The sequence below is a fragment of the Lynx canadensis genome, chromosome A3 (genome assembly GCF_007474595.2).
Source record: "Lynx canadensis isolate LIC74 chromosome A3, mLynCan4.pri.v2, whole genome shotgun sequence".
Classification (NCBI taxonomy): domain Eukaryota; kingdom Metazoa; phylum Chordata; class Mammalia; order Carnivora; family Felidae; genus Lynx; species Lynx canadensis.
The window spans coordinates 79,488,200-79,509,342 of NC_044305.1; the positions used below are offsets into that span (position 1 = coordinate 79,488,200).

The 21,143-nt window shown below is 37.4% G+C and overlaps 1 protein-coding gene across 3 annotated transcripts in view; it reads left to right on the forward strand.

The window, feature by feature from the left end:
• The window catches only part of COMMD1 (copper metabolism domain containing 1), a 191,815-nt gene that overhangs the window by 114,879 nt on the left and 55,793 nt on the right, over positions 1-21,143 (forward strand). The gene's annotated exons all lie outside the window — the stretch shown is intronic.

Here is a 21,143-nt window from a genome sequence, read left to right on the forward strand (position 1 = left end):
AGATTAGAATAATTCTAGTTCTAATCATTAATTAGAATTCCAAATAATTAATAAAAGGGAGTATACATAGGCTAAGTATATCTTTGAGGTGTTATGAAACGTTTTCTCAGTTTTTCATCTCCTCTCCGTGCTGGTCATTGCCTCACTACTCTTTTAGCTTTCTTAGTGATTGACCTTGGTTTCTTGACCTCTTAACTGACTGTTCCTTTTCATTTTTTATAGCATGAGAACTTGCTTGCTCTAGTAAAAAAACAAAAAAACTATTCATTTCACTATCTGCCTCCATTTCCTTTCTCTTTATTCTTAGGAACTCTACTCCATCTGGCCCCACACCTGCCAACCCCAGCTCTGGTTGGGTTGCCTTCGCTTTTAGACTTCTTTACTTCCTTTGGTTAATCCTCACAGTAGTTACACACAATCAGCCCTGATCCTAGTGAACCAGTTCTCTGAAGACAAAATATGATTAACTCCTAAATAAATGCTGCTGTGTTAATGAGTACTTTTTCCTTTTTAATCAGTTGAGTTTTGGAAACTCAAATGCATTCAGTAGATACTGTTTCATATTTAATCCTTTAAGTACTGAACACTATTATTAAAGATCATAGAAATTTTTTTATTTCAGTAATTGGCTTGACTAAAATGTTACGAAGCATGATACTCATTGGTAAGATACAAACAAAAAACCACTACGTGTCCCTAAATGTACTTCACCAAGTGAAAGTTGTTGGTAATTAAAATTGATTAAGTCATATCTGGTTTGTAATTTTAGATTAAACTGAAGAGCCAGGGTATCATCTTTCATTGGGTTTATCTTTACTCTGGAGGCCTATTGCCATTTATGTTAAACTAAATTTTGTTTTGTTACTTATTTTAATGATGCCACATTTGCATTGAATTTTGTGTTTGAAAACCTTTATTTTGTGATTTTTAAAATAAAAATGGTTTTGTATTCTGAGGAAGAGTTAGAATTTGATCTCTAATGAATTATGAAGAAAAGGTGGATGGTGGGATTCCAGTGATCCTTACTCAGATCATCTGCCTGACATAGACAGAAACTGCATTGTTTTGGCTTCCTTTAAATTTGCTCTTAACATCTGCTATCACATTGACAACAACTGTTGACTGTTGCTGCTGTGTAATGATCTTTTCTACTACATGGTTCATCTTTTCTTTATAGTCTTCAGTGCCTGTACAGGTACTTGAGTTTGTATAATACCATCTAACGCTTAGTTACATGTCCCTTTATAATTTGCAAGTTCTTCCACCATATGGTTTCTTATTTCTCTAGTTAAATTAAAAAAATTTTTGAGTACAGGAATTGTGTGATACATATCTTACACTGAACAGATAGGAAGCATTCTGAATATACTTTTGATTGATTGGAAGATAATTAAAAACTGCCCAGAATATGCAGATTTTGTGAAATTGGTTTAAGGAGGAATTACTTCAAATTTGACTATTCTAGAAACCATTGACTCATATTAGTAAAAGTGCTATATCTGCTTTTCAAAGCCCAAAGTGTGTTCTTTGAAATTGGAAATTGTTTACTCTAGTGGAACCTAATAGGCTCATATAGACTTCCCCTTGCTGCTCTTTTTATATTGGGTTAGCCTCTTTAAAACAGAGCAAAAATAGGGGTGCCTGGGTGGCTCAGTCAGTTAAGGTGTCAGACTCTTGATCTCAGCTCAGGTCTTGATCTCAGGGTTGTGAGCTCAAGCCCCGCATTGGGCTCCACACTGGGTGTGAAGCCTACTTAAAAAACAAAAAAAAAACAAACAAAAAACCATGGGCACCTGGGTGGCTCAGTTGGTTAAGTGTCTGACTCTTAGTTTCAGCTCAGGTCATAATCTCACAACTTGTGAGTTTGAGCCCTGCATCAGGCTCTGTGCTGAGAGCTGACAGTGCAGAGCCTGCTTGGGATTCTCTCTCTCTCTCTTTGTCTCTCTCGCTCTCTCTGCCCCTCCCCCCTCTTCTTTCTGTCTCAAAAATAAGTAAATAAATAAATAAACATTAAAAAAATTTTTAAAAATAAAACCGGTGGAAATAAAAGTATATTGTTTTAAATCTTTTTTTTTTTAGATTCCTGGGACTTTTAAGTTTTGTTTGTTTGTTTGTTTGTTTTACTAATTTAAAAAAGACCTGAATATAGCAGGACCTGATTTACTTCCTTGTTTCTTTGGAAACAAGATTATCTGGACTAATTTACCAGAAATGATGAGGAAACCATAGTTCTTAAGGGATTTCTGCTGCGTGGATATGCATTAGTTATGCTTCTTTCTACTCACTTTCTTTGTTAATGAACAAAGGCAAGTATGGTATATTTTTTGGTGTGCAAATGCAAATTAGGAGAGGGAAGAACAAAATTTCTTTCTTTATTTCTTTCTCTCTCTCTCTCTCTCTCTCTCTCTCTCTCTCTCTTTTTTTTCTTTCTTCTTGTAGGCTCCATGCCCAGCATGGAGACCAGTGTGGGGCTTGAACTTATGATCCTGAGATCAAGACCTGAGCTGAGATCAAGAGTCAGATGGTTAACCAACTGACTGAACCACCCAGGTGGCCCCAAAAATCTCTTCTTTAAAAGTTACTTCTTAAAAAGAAGTGCCTTGCATAGTAAGGATTCAAATATTTGATTAAATTGCCCAGCTCCAGTTACTACATTTAGGTGTTAAATTTGAATCTTAGGTGGTCAGCTAGCGAATATAGTAGATATCACATTACAGGAGGGACACCCGTAAAAGGGTGTGACAGCTACCTTTTAAGTTTTGAGGAAAACTGAAGTTAGAAAATGTACCAAAAGAGGTTATGAATTTAGAAATTCAGCCTGTTGGGGTGGAAATATCAGGTAGGAGACTATGAATTAAGTTTGGTCCTTTTGGTTTCTATTAACAGTCATACTCAAACCATGTCAAAGTATGGATGATTTATTATAAGGGTGCATGTGGATTGGAACTGAGCCTAGTTAGCTCCAGGATTGCTCCAGGACTCATCTCTTTTTGACCCTCTATTCTATTTTTTTCTTCTCTCTTTCTCTATCTCTGTTTTTTCTACTCCTTTCTTCATAATCACTTTCTCTGTACACACTCAGCCCATTTTTCTCTCCCTTTGGACTGGCTGCTTTTGTTTCCTGCATCATAGCAACTATATTTATAATTCTCTTGTCTTTTCCCACCCTTCTCTCTTTCACAGCCTTTTAGTTTAAACTCTCACTAGTAACAACAAACTCTCCTTCAATATTTCCTACATGTTTTCAGATGGTCAGAGTTCATCATTTTATTTTTTTATTATTTTTTAATCTTTATTTATTTTTGAGAGAGAGACAGAACATGAGCAGCGGAGGAGCAGAGAGAGAGGGAGACACAGAATCCGAAGCAGGCTCCAGGCTCTGAGCTGTCAGCACAGAGCCCGAAGCGGGGCTTGAACTCATGAACCGTAAGATTGTGACCTGAACCGAAGTCGGACACTCAACTGACTGAGCCACTCAGGTGTCCCAGGGCTCATCATTTTATAATTGGGCCGTATCTACCTTGACCAGGAAGTTGTTACAGTATAAAATACATAGCAGTTGCAGTACAATGGTCAATCACCACAGATATATTTCATGGATCACTGTGCACAGTTTTCTCAGTGTACAGAACAGCAGAAGTGTCTTTGTTCTTTGATTTCTAAGGAGAAATTGTTAAAAAAAAAGAAGTCTCATCCCATGATTTTGAATGCTAGAGTGTTAGAGCTCCAATTTAGTTATATGAAGTAAGAAAATCAAGTCATACTCTAGGCAGTCAGCACATGAAGCCCAATTCACATGCTTTATCATCATCCTTTTTGTTCTCAAAACAGCCCAAACTGTTCTTTGTGAGACATTATTTCACATGTTTAATTCTTTCAGTTCTTTTAGCAGGCAGGAAGCTTAGAACAAGATTTCAGTATTTGGTTTAGATAAAATTTGTGATAGGAGCCCCTGGCTGGCTCAGTTGATGGAACATGCGACTCCTGATCTTGGGGTGGTGAGTTCAAGCCCCATGTTGGGTGTGGAGACTACTTAAAAAAATGTGTTAAACTGCTTGCAGGTCCAAACAACTACAGAACAAACCTCTGTGGCACACGGCCTTAGACAGAGTGGAGAAGGAATTTACTGCTACATGCTTAAATGAATTGTATAATTTTGTATACTGATACATATTCTTTCCAAAAGGTGACACCTCTCATTTAATGCTTTCTCTGAAAGTTTTCATAACAAAATTATGTATTTTAATACATAATTTGTTATGTTAGAATTCAAAGCTCAACTGGAAAATTGCTCAGGCAATTGAAATAAGTTCTTATTGACAATGACCTCTGATTGGTGAAGATTTTCAGTTCTATATCTGTAATGTTGAGAGAGAGCCAGAGCTTGTGTATAACCTGTGGCTATCAGGGTAAGACAGTTTCTCAGGAGAAAGGTACAAGGATTTTTCTTCTTCTTCTTATGTAACAGTACATAAATATGGACTCTTTTCAAGTTTAGTATTAATGAAGATAAATTAAACCTTCTATTTGCAATGACTGGTTGGTAAAATGGATGTCTTTCATAAATGTACTAGTTACATGATATTTAGTACTTTAAATCATGCTTTGATGTATATTATCAGATAATTACAATAATATTTTGAGGTAAATGGTATAGTTGTTAAAATCCCTTATTAACAAATTAAAAGGTTGAGAGACAGAAAAAAATTATTTGCTTTAGCTCACATGGGTAATTGGTAGCATAGGCAAGAAGAAAACAGTTACATTCCAGTTTGCTGTTCATTTTGGAAGACCATATAGTCTTTGAAGTGTGGGATGTTAGAACTTTAGGAATATTACATGTTTTACCGTTAGTGAATATTTTTGGGTAAACAGCTAGTTTATTGGACATAATGTATTTGGTAGCAAGAAAGGAATGGAGCTGATAATGGCTTTTCTGAAGTGGATGCAAAGGCTGTAGGGGTTTTTCTCTGACCTTGTATGATTTAAACTTCAACATCATCAGCTGTTTCCTGATGTTTTTTGTATATGTTGTTCTCATTGTTTGGTGGTTTTGTATATACACTGTCAGTCATCTCCACCCTGGTTCTCTTCTGAATTCAAGGTTGTTTTCAGAGGCAAATTAAGTTTGAGGTTTGCTTTCTATTTGGCACTTGGGATTAATAAACTTGACCTGCTGGTTGGTTATTGCTTCAACCCTGGATAACTTGTGCTGGGATTTAAAAAAATAATACTTCTTTGTTTTATGAACCTTGTTTGTGCTTCTGGCAATAGTCCTTTCGCAGAAGCTTGTAGTAGTAATATGATTGTTTACTCAGGTGGGTGTAGACGAGAAGTTTATGCTCTACTTTGCCCTCAAGTACATTTATTTATGCCTATTGTTGAGGAAGAAAGGTTTTCCTTTACTCTCCAAGGTTCTTTTGGGTGGTCTAAGAATTAAATTGACATCACATAGATTAACAAGAGAAAAATCAAATTTAATTTAAACTTACATAATGGTGTGTCATAAGAAAATGAATCCCACAGGCAGTCAAGCAAATGAGGCTTATATGGGATCTATAACTAAGGAGAAAAGTGTAGAGGTCAGGGAATTCAGAGGGAAGGAGATAATTCACAGAAAGATGAAAAAGATTAACTCTTTGGTAAACAAATGTTTGCTGGGCCATACAAAAACAGTGGACACAGAGAGGAATTTTAACTAACAGACTGCTAAATTCTTCCCTGTCTCCCACACCTCGTTCATATTATGCTGTAGTTGTCCATGGAGATAGCTCCCTTCCTGAAAGAGGTCCTCTAGCTAAATAGGTTTAGGCAGTTAGGGGGAAGGTTAAAGCTTGCTTCTTCTCAGGCCTTCTATTTCTTAAAAATAATCAGCTTAAAATAATCCACATGCCAAAGAGACACATTTTAAGGTGGTAACTTTTGCTCCCCTACACTGTAAGTGTTGTTGCTTCTGCTTTTGATGTCAGTCCATCAACTGTGTATGCTCTTCACCATTTTGCTCAAAAACCTTGAACTAATCCTTTACTTTTGTCACCTCTTCTGCCATTTTACTGTTCTAGAGTCTTCCACTGCTTCGAAAAGGCTTATTGGCTGACTTTTCTTGGCATGTCCTCCCCTTCTCCCCTACTTTGCCCCATTTATAATAGAATAGCTTATAAGGTGCCTTCAATATAGTTAAATTTTATTTGAAGAAAGGTATCTATATTTAACTTCGGAAACAAATAGCTAGTTTTCATGTCACGATTGTAAATGAAGTGATAGTATTGCTAAAGAAATAAAATATTTCTCCCTTCATATCGTATCACATGGGAATAGTTCAACAATTGGTAAACCTTGTGTGCCCATGGTCTTTGGGTGTTGCAATTGGGATATAACATTTACTTCCATCAATATATATTTTGTGACTTTAAAGATCTTAGATATGATAGCATGACAGGTGTTATTTTATTAGTGATTAGTCTTATTCATGTTTGGATTAGAATGTAACTTTATAGATTTCCCATAGGGAATAAGAGAGGTGACTTTGATGGTGGTATTATTACCATGTGTTCTTTGGGATTATGATGATCCCTGGAAGTGCCTCCAAGTCCATCGTGGATGAGGAAGGTAGAGCTTGGGTATACAGGGCTCTGGCCCAAATATCCACTTCATTTGGAACAACTACAATTGTATCTATGAATTAGTGGTGTTCCACAAAATATTTAGTTTGAGAGAGGATTCTGGAGCTAAAATTTGAAACCACTAGATTTGTAGAAAGACCTAGGAATTAGGAAACCTAGGATCCATTTCTGACTATCCCATTAACTAGTTTGTAGTGTAGGCAAATCATTTAACATATTTTTCTCAGTTTTTCATATAGAAAATAAAATTCTTTGTACCTCATAGAGTTGTTTTTAGACAATGGTTTTAAAAATTGAATACAAAATCTTAAATATGGAGAACAAACAGAGAGTTACTGGAGAGGTTGTGTGTTGGGGGGGGGGGATGGGCTAAATGGGTAAGGGGCATTAGGGAATCTACTCCTGAAATCATTGTTGCTGGGGCGCCTGGGTGGCGCAGTCGGTTGGGCGTCCGACTTCAGCCAGGTCACGATCTCGCGGTCCGTGGGTTCGAGCCCCGCGTCCGGCTCTGGGCTGATGGCTCAGAGCCTGGAGCCTGTTTCCGATTCTGTGTCTCCCTCTCTCTCTGCCCCTCCCCCGTTCATGCTCTGTGTCTCTCTCTGTCCCAAAAATAAATAAACTTTGAAAAAAATAAAAAAAATAAAAAAAATAAAAAATGAAATCATTGTTGCACTATATGCTAACTAACTTCGATATAAATTTAAAAAATAAAATAAAATAAATTGAATACAAAAGATGTAATAAAAATGCTGTCAATAATAGCAGCAATTCCCAAGAACTGAGAAATCTGAAATGGTTTTGAATTTTGGTATAGAATTTATAATAATGACTATGGGTTTTCTTTTTCCAATTTTCTGTAATCTAGGGCATTGTTATTATTTTTAAAAATAAATAAATTTGTTGGGGCACTTGGGTGGCCCAGTCATTTTAGTGTCTCACTTTGATCCTAGCTCAGGTCGTGATCTTACAGTTTGTGAGTTTAAGCCCCTCATCAGGCTCAGTGCTGATGGCTTGGAGCCTTCTTGGGATTCTGTCTTTCCCTCTCTCTCTGCCCCTCCGCTGCTTGTGGTTTTTTCTCTCTTGAAATAAATAAATTTTTTAAAAAAACTTAAAAAATAAGATTTGTTTGCAGCCTTCCTTACCACTTGCTTTCTAATGGAAGATAATGACTATTTTAAAACATACTCATACAACACACAGATGTGTATGTGTATATTTTGAAATTTTTATATTGATTTTCTATCAGTTTCTATGAACATAAGTAGATAAATAAAGTTTAGCTTGGGGAAAACTTTCACCTTTCCCTACATTTCAAGAGAAATCAAATCAAATCCAGGATGTTTGCATTCATTTCCAGTCCTTGAAAGGCTAGAAAATTTACCTGAAATTGTATTAGCACATTTCTGAATCTGTTGTTAAGTAACTCTGCTTAGTTGGGTTGGATGCCATTCCTTTTATTTCTTCTTTCCTTCAAGCAGAGAATTTGAGCTTCTTTAGGAAACCATCCCTAGCCTGGATATTTATTTAAATCCCACAGCTTGTGAAATCACTGGGACAAGCATAAAGATAGATCCTATTCAGAAAAGGCCCAGTAATTGTGTCCTAGCCTTAAAGAGAACAAGCCTTTGTTCTTCTCTTTCATGTAGTAGAGTATTAGAATGGCCTCTCTTTAAGGGGTTGATTAGCCAGCTTGATTCAGAGAGGAAGTAAGAATAATACTCTAGGGTGGTGCTGGCTGACTTGTTAGCCCTTACACAGTATATGCTTATTAAATATCGAGGAGGTAAGCTGCTCCTTGCGTTGCATCACCAGAGTTGGACAGCCCAAGTTACAATTTTGAGCACAGCTACCCAGTTTCTGGTGGTAGTTATGGACATAGAGGAAAGCAGTCCTATCTGACAGAGGAATATATCTATCTGCCCATGTTAAACGTGAGATGTGCCAGAAAAGTAGTATTTCCTATTTTCTGGAAGTCAACAAAATTAAATATCTGAAAAAAATTTTTTTTCTGTATCTAAAACCCTTTCTATTGAACCAAAAAAACCAAAAAAACAAAAAAACTTAGAACCAGGAATTCCATAGGAATTAAAGAACTTTTAACTGGTCAGTTTTTTGTAGTTTTATTGGCACAGTGACATATAGTTTTATTGACCAAAAGTCCTCCTGGGAGAAATTTAGCAATTCTATAATAATTTCAACAATAGCCATTTGTTGAGTACCTCCTATGTGCCACTTCTTAAAATGATATTTTAAGGGGCGCCTGGGTGGCTCAGTCGGTTGACTTCGGCTCAGGTCGTGATCTCAAGGTTCGTGGGTTTGAGCCCTGCATCAGGCTCTGTGCTGACTGCTGGCTCAGAGCCTGGAGCCTGCTTCGGATTCTGTGTCTCCTTCTCTCTCTGCCCCTCCGCCACTCACACTTTGTCTCACTCTGTTTCTCAAAAATAAATAAACATATAAAAAAATTTTTTTAATAATATTTTAAGGTACATAACTGAGGAATGATGTTCAGGGATGTTAAAACTGTACTCAAGGTCGTTCAACTCAAGAGAGTTAGAGGGTTGAACACAATGGTCCCTAGATGTACAACTCATTTTCTTTCCCTAATCATGCTGTCTCTCACTGAAGAATCATTTATGAAATACATCTCTTACTTTTCAGAGTATAGTTTCTCTTTAAAACAGTTTTTGTCAGGTGAATCCTACTTTGCCTTTATTTTTCACAGTGAAATTAGACATAATATACCTAAAAATTAAAATCTAAAAGACTGAATTAAAATATTTCAAGAAGAAAGTTAAGGTTGGAATCCTTGGAATTTTATATGCCCAGCATTGATTTACCTTGCTGAGAATTTTAGTACTTCCCTGTGAGCCTGTTTCTTGTTTGTGTTGTGTTCTTTAGTACGAGATTTTTCCTTGGCCGTTGATCACCATCTTCCTTTCTACACTGCTATAGTTACTACCCCTAAGAAATTATGGGGATCTTCTTGTTCCACACTGTGGTTGTCTTTCCTGGGCGGATGGGGGCCCCTCAGATGTTGGGCATCCCGATTGGGTTGGGGTTCCTTGGTGTTGCTGGTAAAAGAATTCACCTGAGGCAGAATAAAGGAGTTAGAAGTGTATTGAATACAACCTCGAGGGAGCTGTGGGTAGGCAGGACAGCAAAGGAGAGGCGGTATGGCAATGTATAGAATTTAATTTTTTTTTTGGTAACTGTGCCTGATTGTAAATAGCCCATTGGTTAGTGAGGGCCTATGGATATTTGAGGTGGGTCATCTGATGATGGGCCTGTCTGTATTCAACCTGGGGGTCACTGTGGGCCCTTTTTACATTCCATTGCTCAAGTCTGTTACCTAGAAGCAGCCTCTACATGCACCACCGAAAACTTTGCTTTTGCTGCAGACATCCATGACTCACGTAGTGATGCAGTATTACATTTAGTCAGTAGGTGCCATCATCTAACATATGATTTGCTTCACCTGAAACTTCTTTTACTTATGGCTTTAGTTTATTTTAAATGAATCCGTTTCTATTCTCTGGATCAAACATTTTGGGTCTCTGATTTGTTTATAATGAAAAACGCTTCTAGTTTTCTTTGCTTGATAAATTATATTTGTAAAATTGATGTGTGCCTGTTTATTAATACAAGGAGTTGAGTAATACTGAGCTGTTTTTGTGTATTTCATATCTGGGCACTGGGGTAATGGTGCCACTGGTAAAAACAACCCTTTGATGAAGGTGAGATACTAGGCCAGTCAATGCTTTTATAGTCTGAAGGTATTTACGAGAAATTGAAATACCTCAGTTTATTTATTGTTATTAAATGTTTATTTATTTTGGTAGAGAGAGAGAGAGAGAGAGAGAACATGCATGGGAGATGGGGAGGAGAGAGAGAGAGAGAGAGAGAGAGAGAGAGAGAGAGAGAGAGAGAGAGGGAATGAGAATGAATCCCAAGCAGGCTCCATGCTGCCAGCACAGAGCCCTGACATGGGGCTCAATCTCACGAACCATGAGATCATGACCTGGGCTAAAAATCAAGAGTCTGACACTTAACTGACTGAGCTACCCAGCCTTCCCTACCTCATTTTATTTTTAAGACCAAACAATACTCCAAACCTATTTTACTTTGAAGATTTAGACACTTGAGAAGATTGTCAGGTATCCTCTAACTTTGGAATAAGGAACACTGAGTGTTCAGTCTTTCATGTACTAAACACACACATTTTTAATCAAAGGGGTAAAGCCCTGTCATCCATCATCTCGAGGTTTGCCTATGAGTCAAGAGCCTTTGGGAATACTAGCTAAGCCAATGACACTGGTTATAGCTTTAGGCAAAGGGAATAGTTTATATCTTGGCCATTTGGATATTAAATAAGAATAGCAACTACTGTTCACTGAAGATGCCTCTACTTAATAATGGCTCAGTAATCTAAGGGTGTCTCATTAAATTCTCAGACTTGAGTTCACTGCCTTATTTCATATTTCTTTGTTAGCTGTCCCCTCTATATTTTAGAACCAAATCTCTTTGAAGTCAGTTTTCAATTCCATAATAATAGGAAAGGTTTTTAGATTTTGTTGTTTTTGTTATTATGTGGTATCTCCTATGCTGAAAGTATGTCCCTTTTCCCCTGTCCTTACCTCTAAATTTAAGTTAACTTGAACTTTATTTCTGGAAGTTAGGTCCAACTAAGACTACCTGCCAAATGATTAGAGAAGTAGCAGAATAAACTTTTCTGTATTGTTCTGCATCTAGCTCAAGCTATTCAGGATGTCCTAGAGTTTGAAACACAATGAAACTGAAAGATGGCAAATTGGTGTAAGAGAGAAAGTGAAGGAATACTGTTCTTTTTCATGTGAACAACAAGGAAGAAGTGTAGGTGCTTACCCTGGGAAACTTAACCTAATGAATTCTTTTTTTTTTTTTTAATTTTAAAAATAACAGACTTTATTGTCCAGCACTGAAAGTATTCAGAGATGTATTTTTCTACATAACTTATTCTGAGGTGATCAATGTTAAATAAAATATTAATTTTTGTCATCTGCTTCATTTCATGTCTTCTTGACCAGTTCTTCATTTTTCCTTACAATTGCATGCCTTTCAGGCAATGAAAAAACATTTTTTTAAATGTTTATTTATTTATTTTTGAGAGAGAGCATGAGTGGGGAAGGGGCAGAGAGAGAGGGAGACAGAGAATCCCAGGCAGGCTCCAAGCTGTCAGCACAGAGCCTGACTCGGGGCTCAAACCCACGATCCATGAGATCATGACCTGAGCCGAAACCAAGAGTTGGATGCTCAACTGACTGAGCCACCCAGGTGCACCTTGAGGCAATGAAAAATTTTTGACCGCCATAGTTATGGACTTGAACATTCATCTGTAGCTATGTGTTGGCTCGTTACATGTAGTTGTGTTCTTATTAGTTTTATCACAGCCAACCTGTATGAGGTGTGTTTCTGGAAAATGTCATGACCACCTTCATTCATCTTCACCTCATAGCCTCTGTTGCACTTTAGTATATGTGCTGCCGAAGCGAGCACGCCTCTGTTGCACTTTAAAGAGCTGGGTGACTGGCCGGGCAGGTGCTGCTGCCCAACCTGCATGGCTGATGGTGCTTCACATGCCCTCCTCCTTCAGTGATGCCTGATTTAAGCCCTAATTAAGTCTTTTTCATCCTTCATATCTCAGATGTCCCTTGATTATGGAGATTTTTCCTTGACTTCCCTGTCTGGGTTAGTTACTTTTGCACTAATTTCCATAGCTCCTCCCTTTCCCTTTTATAATGCCTGTCTCATTTGTAGTTGCTTGTTTAGTTTGTCTCTCACCAGACTTTAAGGGCCACAAAAGTAGGAATTATGCTTTTCTGTTCCTTGTAAAATCACAGGTACTTATGGCATCATCAGACATAGTGATGCCAAATATAAACTTGTATTAGTGAACAAAAGAATGGCCAAATGTTATGAGAGGCAAATAATTCTGGGTAAGGACTTGTCTAACTCATTCTCCCCAGAATTGTAGTTCCCTACATGAAGAACTACCCACCAGAATCTTTGAACTATAGTTGACCTTTGAACAACGCTGCGGTTAGGAGCTCCAACCTCTGCCACGTACAGTTGATTATCCATGTATAACTTCTGACTCCCTAAAAACGTAACTACTAATAGCCTACTATTGACTGGAAGCCTTACCGATAACATAAATAGTTAACACATATTTTGTTATATGTATTATATACTGTATTCTTATAATAAAATAACCCGGAGAAAAGAAAGTGTTATTAAGAGATTCATAAGGTAGAGGAAAAACATTTATAGTACCATATGCATATTTATTGAAAACATTCTGCATATAAGTGGACATTTGTAGTTCAAACCCATCTTGTTTGAGGTTGGTCAACTGTACTTTGCCTAAGGGGAGATTGAGAGAAGCACCTTAAGGGTGAATATGGAGTAAGTTAGATGTTTTAAGGAAAGTCCTATATAATTTTCCAATGTAAGGATGGTAACTTACTTTTAATAACAACAGGTGCATTTTTTCCCCTAAATTTATTGTGATGGGCTTTTTGGGTATTATTTTATTTTTCTACTTCTTTCTGGTTAGGTTCTACATCAATTTTTTTCTTGGGTACTCATTTCAACTTATGATTTTTGTCTGAGCATTCATTGGTTTGATTTATAAAAGGGATTACAGATTTATAGGTTTTCTGCATAGTAAGTAACAGAGTGTGTGTACATTTGTGGGTGGGTAGAGCCTGAAAGATGGGAAAGAAAAAAAATACTTATTTAAATAACTTTAAACCTTATCTTAAAAAAATTTTTGTTATGTTTATTCATTTTTGAGAGACAGAGTTCAAGCAGGAGAGGGGCAGAGAGAGGGAAACACAGAATCCGAAGCAGGCTGCAGCCTCTGAGCTGTCAGCATAGGCAGCTGGAACTCACAATCTGCAGGTGGGTCTCGAACTCACGAACTGTGAGATCATGACCTCATCATGACGTGTCGGACGCTCAACTGACTGAGCCACCCAGGCACCCCTGACTTTAAACCATATCTGAAATAATAAGTGTTATTGTTCACAATAGCCCTGTATCACTCACTGTGACATTTAGGAATATTTGTTGTGTCATTTCAAGAATATTTTTGTTTTTCTAGAGGGAGGGAGCATCAAAACATTTTCTGCAGAAAAACCATGATTCTCAAGTAGTAAGGTTTTGTTTTTTGCTATTTTTATGGCCTTCCTGTTGCTAACTTCCAGGTGTTCCTTCTGTCTTTTGGCTGCTCTTTTGTTTGTATTAAATATACCAATAATTGAATTCTAAAACTCTTGTCAATTTTGGTAGCAAATTTGTAATGTTTATTCTTTTCCTTCATTATGATTAATCACAATTAAGCAAGACTAGATTTTAATTTGTAGATTTACTTGAATTTGTGGCTTGTGTAACAGAGCTTCATTCTCCAATTAGTCTTTGTAATATTAGGTAGAAGATGCCATTTTGAAGGGAGAAGTCTTTATCTTATTTCTGGTAACCTTCTAATCCACACCCTGGTTAATCTCTTGCTTTTGCTTTATGTTGATTTCAGTTTTTTGTTTTGATCCTTTTTACTGATTTCTTTGGTGGCCTCATTTTTATTTTATTTTTTATTTTTTATTTTTTTTAAATTTTTTTTTTTAACGTTTATTTATTTTTGAGACAGAGAGAGGCAGAGCATGAACAGGGGAGGAGCAGAGAGAGAGGGAGACACAGAATCTGAAACAGGCTCCAGGCTCTGAGCTGTCAGCACAGAGCCCAACGCGGGGCTCGAACCCACGGACCGTGAGATCATGACCTGAGCCGAAGTCGGACGCTTAACCGACCAAGCCACCCAGGCGCCCCTGTGGCCTCATTTTTAAAAAGTACCAAGTATTTGGGGTACCTGTCTGGTTCAGTTGGTGGAGCGTATGACTCTTGATTTGGGGGTTGTTGAGTTCGAGCCCCATGTTGGGTGGTTAAAATAAACTCTTTAAAAAAGTAAAAAATAAATGAAAAGTACCAATTTAAATTGGAAATTAGGCACAGAATTTAGAAATGGAAAAGTAGCTTTTTCGTATATTTTGTTTGCATAGTGTGAGTTCCAAAGTGCTTGCTGATTTTAAGTGTATTCTTTGTCTTGACATCTTTGTGAAATAGATTTTATTTTTTTTAAATGTTTATTTATTTATTTTTGAGAGAAGGAGAGAGAGCAAGCAGGGGATGGGCAGAGAGAGAGGGACAAGCTGGCTCTGTACTGTGAGCACAGAGCCCAATATAGGTCTCGAACTCATGAACTGTGAGATGGTGACCTGTGGTGAAATCAAGAGTTGGACGCTTAACTGACTGAACCACCTAGGCACACCACGAAATAGATTTTAAAGGACTGGAATTATTCTGTTTCTTTTTCTACATTCTTTTTTTTTTTTTTTTAAGGGTAAACCAAGCATTATGATACAGCAACTAGTGTCAAAGAAAAGTGAAAAGACGTGACAGAATAGGACTTTAGGGACCAGAGTTCCTTTCCTTCTCCTATTATCTACCAAAGAAACAGTCTGGTAAGAATGGGCTTCTGCTCATTTGTATGTAGGACCTCCAAGGAACCATGAGAAGAATGACCTATTTTCTTCTGTATAAACTATTAGAGGCCTCTGTCCCTACATTCATGTTGATTTGATTTGTCAGATATTGGGGAACTGGGATTCTTAGGTATTGTTTTTATAGAAGAAGAAATTGAGTCCTAGATAAGTCATATAATTTCATTCTATTCAGCTATCCTTTAGCAAGTGCTAAATATGTAGCTAATCTGTGCTACACAGATGCACCACACAGAATTTGGCTGGATGAGGAGATTAGATAGGCACCGGGTATGCAGTTCTGACCAGTAAAGTTTATGATCACATGACTCAAAGGACCACAGACAAAAATACCACACAACTCAGTAAAGGGAAATGAAGCTATCAAAAAAAAAAAAAAAAAAAAAAAAAAAAGAGCATGAACTGGTGACTTGAGCTGGACTGTCAAAGAGGGTAGGATTTTCCAGAGCCCCTTGTCTCCTAATGGAACCAGGGTTTGTTATCCATTGTGGTATTCATTGTATGCCATCACTTTGTGCCTGAAAATAAAAATTATTGTAGAACTCACCATGAAACAGTTATTGAAGAAGTTAAGCAAAGAGAAGAGCTTGTGAGTCCTTACATCTGTTTTGTTGGCTTGATCCCCCAAACACCATTCCTTTTCTTTGCATAGAAGCTTAACAACCTAATTCAAAGAATTTAACCAGATTGCAGGTTTGAGGAAAGAAATTTTGATGATTACTTTTCTTCTGTCTCTTCAATTCATGATTTATAAAGCTTTCATGTTTTTCAAATGTTTAGCTCACTGTAGTAGCTCCAATACTAGAGTAGGTAATTAGGTGAACTAATACATGACTTACAAAGATAGGACTAGGCAAGTAAAATTTTTGTGAAGCAAATAGTGTTTGGTGTCTCTGTGTTATCTTTGGATGCAGATTAAACGTGTTGCTCCTATCACCACCCTCAACTGTGGAAATAAAACAGAGTTCCTTGCTTGAGATAGACATTAAGAAACGTTCATTCCATTTTACTGGACACTAGAAAGTATTCAGGGAAGTTAAAAATACATAGTACCTACTCCCAAATTCTTTATAATCTGTTTGGAAAGACAAAAATGAAAAACCTAACCTAAGGCTATATATTGCTAGTACTTTACAGTTTATAAGCATTTTTGTCACATACTCTATTTTGTTAGATTCTCAGAATCACCGTACCAGTTGACAGTTGACAGACTAGAAGCTACACGATTTAAGTCAATTTGGATAAGAAACTAAATTTCAACAGTTACTTGATGTTGACCTTAAAAATAAAACAGCCACGGGGCACCTGGGTGGCTCAGTCAGTTGAGTGTCTGACTTCTGCTCAGATCATGATCTCACAGCTCATGGGATCGAGCCCAGCACCAGGCTCTGTGCTGACAGTTTAGAGCCTGAAGCCTGCTTCAGATTCTGACTCTGTCTCTGTCTCTCTCTCTGCCCCTCCCCTGCTTGCACACAGTCTCCCTCTCTCAAATATAAATAAACATTTAAAAAAATAAATAAACAGCTACTATTTATTTGGGAATAAAAATTTTATTTGGCAAACCATAGGCAAGTTCTGAGAACAAAGAAGAATTCTCTCTTACAGAGGACAGGAGGGAGTTGGGAGGAGCTGTTACAAACAGAAAGTCTACTGGAGTAAACTGGAAGTTTGAACTGTGGTTGCTTTTCATTGGCTGAGTTGTTACAGTCTCTCATTGGCTAGGCTGTTGCTTGGCAAAGAGAAAATCTTCCTCCTGCTGTGGTAGGAAATTATAGGCTTCTTCCTGTTGGTAATGAAAGGTAATGTCTCTTCCTGTTGGGGTCTGTAATCGAGGATGAGTGGTAAGGCTTGAGAGCTCCATCTTTTGACCTCCTGACTCCATTTTAAATGAGATTTCCTTGGGGTGTCTGGGTGGCTCAGTCAATTAAGTGTCCAACTTCGGCTCAGGTCATGGTCTCATGGTTTGTGAGTTTGAGCCCCACGTCAGGCTCCGTGCTGACAGCTTAGAGCCTGCTGCCTGCTTGGGATTCTAGGTGTCTCTCTCTCTGCCCTTCCCCCACACCCCCCAAATAAAGTAAACATTAAAAAAAATTTTTTTAATGAGATTTCCTTTATTCACTTACACATAGAATTACTACATTTTATAGTATGGACAATAAATATTAGTGGGCATGCAGGAATGAGAGAAACCATTGTCTATCAGTAGATCTTATTTTTAATTATTATTATTTTTTTAATTTTTAATTTTTAATTTTTTTAAGTAGGCTTCACACCCAGTGCTGGGCCTAAACTCACAACCCTGAGATTAAGATTGAGCTGAGATGAAAAGTCAGACGCTTAAGCAACTGAGCCACAAAGGTGTCCCTCATCAGTAGATTTTAAGAGGTTCACAAACTCCCTGAAATTATGTGGCCAAGTTTGTGTGTAAGTGCATTTTCCTAGGAAGAGGGTTCATCAGATTTGTTTTTCTTTTCTTTTTCCTTCAGTTGATGTGTAATAGCCATTTATTTAATCAGATTTTGAAAGTAAGTCTGTGTCTCCAAGAAAGAGTTTTAAAACTACTTGTCTAGATTATTTGGAGAACACTGAAGAGAGTGAGGCTTTGATATGGTAGCTGAACAATAAGGCAAACAAAGAGAGCATCTACCCAAAAAGATGACAGCACCTAAAATTTCTTCTTTCTTCTTTACATAGTAGTTCCCTGAGTTCTTAGATCTTCAGCACAGATTCCTGATGGGGTTTACCTTCTTTCTGATGCCAATTTTCCATGGCATTGTTCCTGCTTCCCTTTGCTATCCCCCTTTTTCCAAGAGTCATAATTGGTTTGGAAAAGAGAGGTTACATCATAGGTCTTAATAATTAATTTTTAGATAATTACTTACCTAGTATAATTTTTTTCTAGTTAAAGTGAGAAATATAGTTAAGAAATGATAACACATATAGTAGCAATCATGATAGTTTAACCTGAAAATTGAATAGTTAATTAATTACCCAATTAATGAAAGTTAATAGCTTTCATTATCAACAGGAAGGGTATACTATCCACATGTTTTAGCTCATTTAACAAATATTGTCGAACACTATCATAGCCCAGAAACTGCTACAAATACAATAGCCAGGAGAAACAGACTTGACCCTTATTCACATGGAGCTTTCAAAACAAATTCCACAAATATGTCTATAATTTATAAACTCAGTTATACTCTTCAGTGTGTCTTTTTGGGAAAATGCCTAATAAGATCATTGACCTGTAATGATAGGACCCCTTTCTGATAGTTGTTCTTTTCCTAGATCCGTGGTTCTCCTCGGGGCTTGCAGCAGAGGGTTGCCCCCAGAGCATATTTGGCAATGTCAGGGAATCATTTTTGGTTGTCCCAGCTGGGGAGATGCTACTGACATCTAGTAGGAAGAGACCAGGGATGATGTTAAACTTCCCATGATACACAGGAATTCCCTCCACAATAAGGGATTATCCAGCCCAAAGTGTCAATAGTGCTGAGATGAAGAAACCCTGCCCCGAATGGACATTTCAAAGTAAATTAACAGGGGTGCCTTGGTGGCTCAGTCGGTTAAGCGTCCAACTCTTGATTTCTGCTCACGTCATGATCTCACAGTTTGTGAGTTCGAGCCTCGTGTCAGGCTCCCTGCTGACAGTACTGAGCTTGCTTGGGATTCTCTGTCTTCCTCTCTCTCTTTCTCTCTGCCCCTCCCCTGCTCACTCTCTATCTGTCTCAAAATAAATAAACATTAAAAAAAAATTAAATGAACAATCAAAGTTGCTGAAATGCCTTAATAAGAAAGAGGCAGGGCTTCCTCAGGCATTTTAGTACTGCAATATCGTGCTACCCTAAACACCCTCTAGTGTTTCCTCATTAAAGGGTTTCAGCCTTTATTAAAAGACCCTCTGATATGCTCATACTCTGCTTTTGGTTTATCTCATTGTATGTGGTTAATGTAATAGGGGATAATGGCTTGGATTTGAAGTTTGGAACTATGGTTTCCATTAAAAACATTACCCAGGGCGCCTGGGTGGCTCAGTGGATTAAGCGTCCAACTTTGACTCAGGTCATGATCTCACTATTTGTGAGTTTGAGCCCTGTATCAGGCTCTCTGCTGGCAGCACAGATCTGCTTTGGATCTTCTGTCCCCCCCGCTCTACTCTTCCCCTGCTTGCACGCACTCGTCCCCCCTCTCTACCCTTCCCCTGTTCACACACACTCTCTCTCAAAAATAAACATTAAAAAAATTATTCAAAATGTAGCAGTATGATTAATATATTCCTATTGTTGTGATCTCTTATTGTCAATATTTCCTGAATTGCATGAATATATCTAACAGGTAAATCCAAAAACATCTTCATTGTAGACTAACGTATAGGAAGGACTTAGAAGGGAATCAACATAGGTGTTTATTCTTAAATGAATACTCTGTAACAGTGCTTCATGTGCATATGAACACCTAGAAATCATATTAAAATGTAGGCTCAGTACATCTGAGGTGAGCCCTGAGATTCTGTATTTCTATCAAGCTTTTAGGTGGCTTGATGAAGTCATCTAGCCAAGGCTAGATGAAGCATTAGATCATAGCACAAAATAAGTATGCTTGAAGTGTCACTATTCTCCCAACAGAGAGGAAGATTAATTTTTAAAAGGCTTTTTACTGCTTTCAAGTTATTCATAGTTTCGCCATTCAGTTATAAAAATGATAAAACTAATGTTGGAGAAAATTTGAAACACAGAAAAAAGAGAAATCTCTAGTACTGATTTCCACCACCCCAGTGAAGTTGCTAGTCTTTTGTTTATTTTCTTTCAGTTACTTTATCCTAAGAGTTTTAAAAAGTGTATTCTTAAACCTAATGTATGCATTATACATATTTATGTCTTTTATTGAAAAAAAGGCAGGAAAACATTTTTTCTCACTAACCTTCTCTCCTACTGCATTATATTGTTTAGCTTTGAATAATTCAGTTTAGGAAAGAATTTATCACTTAGGAAGAGGGATAAAGGATCACATGCCTTGCTGTAAAGTCTTCATTTTGTAAGATGACTTATGTCATTTGATGGTTAAAAACATATGTCTTATTATTGGAAAAAAAACAAAGCTGAGAAAAGTCTGTCTCTTTAAATTTGGTTTTCTTTTTCCTTGGAGATGTATAACTGGTACTCTGGAACTTTACCTAGTCAAGGGACATACCATTGCTATTTGAAATTGGATACATTTTATTTCCCTAAGGAACTAGACTTCCTTATAGTGGGAAGATTGGTCACAAATGTGAAGTTAAGGTACAAGTGTACCTTGATATGTGCAAGTACTAAAAATCTGTGAGTTGAATACTTGGGATTGTAATTCTTATTTTCCATTTACTTATGTTATTGGTTCAGAAATGCACTCTAATGATAAGTTTACAAAGAAATTTACAGATTATTAGAGAAAATACCCTTTGCTCTATGCTTTTGATGCAGCTTGTCTTATTTCCTACTCACCTTAAGGCTCAGTATATCTGATAGGCTTCTAGATTGACAATTAGTTTATACTCTGGAGTCTTTGATTTAAAAAAATTTTTTTTTAATGTTTATTTTTGAGAGAGAGAGAGAGAGAGAGAGCATGGGTTGGAGGAGGGACAGAGAGAGAGAGAGAGAGGGAGATACAGAATCCAATATGGGGCTTGAACCCACAAACCGTGAGACCATAACCTGAACTGAAGTTGGACCCTCAACCAACTGAGCCCCCCAGGCACCCCAGTTTTTTTTATTATTTTAAAAGTCCATTTAACTTCTAAGCCGTTTGAGGCCTCTAAAGTTTCAGTGAGGGGCACCTGGGTGGCGCAGTCGGTTAAGCGTCCGATTTCAGCCAGGTCACGATCTCACTGTCTGTGAGTTCGAGCCCCACGTCAGGCTCTGGGCTGACGGCTCGGAACCTGGAGCCT